This window comes from Macrobrachium rosenbergii, chromosome 1, assembly GCF_040412425.1.
Source record: "Macrobrachium rosenbergii isolate ZJJX-2024 chromosome 1, ASM4041242v1, whole genome shotgun sequence".
Lineage (NCBI taxonomy): Eukaryota > Metazoa > Arthropoda > Malacostraca > Decapoda > Palaemonidae > Macrobrachium > Macrobrachium rosenbergii.
Genome location: NC_089741.1, coordinates 71,980,787 through 71,983,934, shown reverse-complemented (window position 1 = coordinate 71,983,934; position 3,148 = coordinate 71,980,787). Strand labels below are relative to the sequence as shown.

General features: G+C 36.9%; 1 long non-coding RNA gene across 1 annotated transcript; it reads right to left on the bottom strand.

Annotated features, from left to right (window-relative positions):
- Positions 1-1,945: 1,945 nt before the first annotated feature.
- Positions 1,946-2,848, bottom strand: LOC136841686 (uncharacterized). Its single transcript, XR_010854065.1, has 2 exons — positions 2,287-2,848; positions 1,946-2,066 (listed from the first exon to the last, which is right to left on the bottom strand). It is a non-coding gene; the product is annotated as an uncharacterized lncRNA (long non-coding RNA).
- Positions 2,849-3,148: the final 300 nt, after the last annotated feature.

Below are 3,148 nucleotides of genomic sequence, written 5' to 3'. Positions count from 1 at the left end.
ACTTGAATCCATTATGATTAAATTAACTGTCCCTGCCCTTAATCACCAATCAACTTCCACCCAGCTGTTCATCGCTTAACTACCTGCTGTAACTTCTTTGTTTATACTCCCGCCCCCACCCCTTCTCTCCCCTCCTTGCATTGCTTGTCTGTGTCAGTTTGCTTTACACTACCGGTGTGGGTAGGTGTCTTTTTATTTATTTATTTAATTTTTATTATTATTATTATTATTTTTTCGTAGCATATGGCCTTCTTCTGCTGTTCTTTTTCTTTTAAAATATTTTTAAATATCTTGTGAGTGTTTTTAAGGTTGTCCTTTTTTTTTCCTTTTAATTGTCATTTAATATGGTGTTAAGTATATAATGTGTATACCTTTTAGTGTTAATACACAGTACTGTTTAAGTTCATCGCTTTTTCAGCATAAGAAGATGTATCAAGAGATACGAAACGTCGGCGTAAAAATAAATGGATAAGAAGAAAGAACACCTTTTTTATTGCTCCAATTTGTCTATATATATATATATATATATATATATATATATATATATATATATATATATATATATATATATATATATATATATATATATATTATATATATATATATATATATATATATATATATATATATATATATATATATATATATATATATATATATATATATATATATATATATATATATATGTGTGTATGTGTGTGTGTGTGTGTGTGTGTGTGTGTGTGTGTGTGTGTGTGTGTGTGTGTGTGTATGCTTCAACTCACAGAAACAGGTGATGCTTAAATGGGAAACACCAAAAGGAAAATACAAGAAAATGTATGAACCTTACTGTTTTACATTATTTGGACATCTCCAAGGAGACTAATATATAATGGGAGAAGTTTTCATTGTATTTGTTAGCATGCCGCCAAGTACCAACTTCAGTAAGGCAGTTACAACCTATGAGTAGTATAAGGAAGAAGACAAGTTTACGATAATAAGAACAGAGAAATAAGAAAACGTACTTCTTTTGGAGTATATTCTTCCCTCTAAAGATATTCACTGTTTTTAAGAAATTTTAGATCACATGAAGCGTTTCGTGAAAAAATCTCAGTAGAAAGGCGTATTAATTTCCTTGGAGAATTGAAGTATAATAAGATAAATAAAATCCAGAACTTCGAATCAATGAAGATGCAAGTGACGCTCAGATTATTTGTTATGCATTTCAGTTGATTCAGGCTTTATATGCTGGTGATTGAAGAGAATTGAAATGTAGTTACATACCGAAGCAGACGGCGTTATGTTTCAAATGAATGCTTACAAAATTACTATGAAGGTCAGAGAATTGGGTTTTTGATAGCCATAACTACAGTGTACTAGGTTGGGTCTTTTAGGCAGAGCATCTTTCACCCCAAAAATAAGAGGAAAAAAAATTTAATTTTGTCTAAGAAATGATTGAAAGTTAATGATCTTCACCTTATCTAGTTCAGTTTACATCAGTTATTGACGGAAAATTGTTATATGTACAGACTTTGAGTTCCGTAGTCAAGTGCGTAATATACCTCGTTCTGATACTTCGGAAGCAAGTTCGAATACTATTACGGACGTTAATATTTCTTCATATTCTTCCATTTCGATCACAATCTGTCCAGCTATATGCGTATCCAAAAAATGTGAAGAAATCGAGAAATGAAGAGGACATTGTGGTTATTACATGTGTATCTGGGAAAAAAGTGACCAGTAGACTCTGTGCCTGTGTGTATAATATATATATATTTTTACGTTTTTCCGTGGTTTTAGTTTGAAATATGCTCTGTGAGACAGGTAGCAACAGTTTAAGTTAATTTAGCCTTGTGATTCTGACTTCGTGGGTACGGGAAAACGTAAAAAAGAGGAAAACAAAGGAGAATTTCATATGAGCATAGGGCTCTGGTTACTGAGGGAAATATTACGTAAAACACGTGGGCACATTTAAAGTAGTGTATTTACATAAATGACATTAGTACGGGAAAGAGGAACTCAGTAGGTTGAATGAAACTGGGGAATTCCAGCCACAGTCCGAGAAGCTTCCACGAAATAGCATCCCTCTGAAATGAGAGATATGCACATTATACGCCAGTAATGAAAATAGACAAAAGAATAATGAATTCGAGGCTGCACTGAGGGTGCCAAAGGAGTAATAAAAATTAATACTGCCGATGCAAGAGGCGCACGGACATTAGACAAGGGAGATTTCTGGCTTTCTCTTTAAGAAAATATTACGAGACAAAAGCGTGACTGAAATGGGGCTCTTCCAGGGCACTTTACCTTAGCAGATTTTCCGAGGGCGCGTAGAAGGCGGTCCGTGGATGACTTGCGATTTCCGAGGACGAGTTTCTTCCACGTGGTGAGATGCAAGGGCTTCCGTAAAGGGGCAAGGCGATGGGGACTCCTCGAAACTCCAAGCAATGGCGTGTGGGCTCGAGGAATACGGTTGAAGGGCACGAGGAGAAGTATACTTTGGGAAGGGCCACGTGGTTAGGATGCAAGGGCATCGATGGGGCCAGGTGTTGAGGACGTCTTCACAAGTTCACTCCATATCTTCCAGCCCGCGTGTGTCTGAGACCTCGTGGGCTTTTGCCTTTTATCCCCTCCTATGGGGCAGGGGGGCGTCCATCACAGATGCTTTGACTCATTGCACCTGCTGCCCGCAGGGGAGGTTTTGGCCTGTAGGAGAAACGCCCAAGCCAGATTACTTTTGCCTCGAAGGAAAGATCTTTATCAAAAATGGGAGCGCCTTTAATCTTTTAACCCTTGGTTTTAAGTCGATAGACAGATGGTCTATCGATCGGCCGGCTGGCAGTAAATGAAAACACAACAACAACAAAGGAGGGGGAGGTAATTTGCTAGCGAATTCTTGCTAATCATAATACCTCCCCATACAAGATGATGTACATACCTCCTTCGGGTGTGTACATCGATATTCAAGAATGAGCGGCAAATGCTTTACGTTACTCTACATTCTGCCTTGCAATGAACTTTACTCCTAAGGGTTTTATGAAGCTTGGTTACTTTTAATAACACATTGGGACAATTTTCGTTAACAGAACGCAAAGTGATTTAAACACTTGCAAAAGAATAATTACTTTAGATTTGGTTACCCACTGGTAACTTTATAAAGTGACTCGAA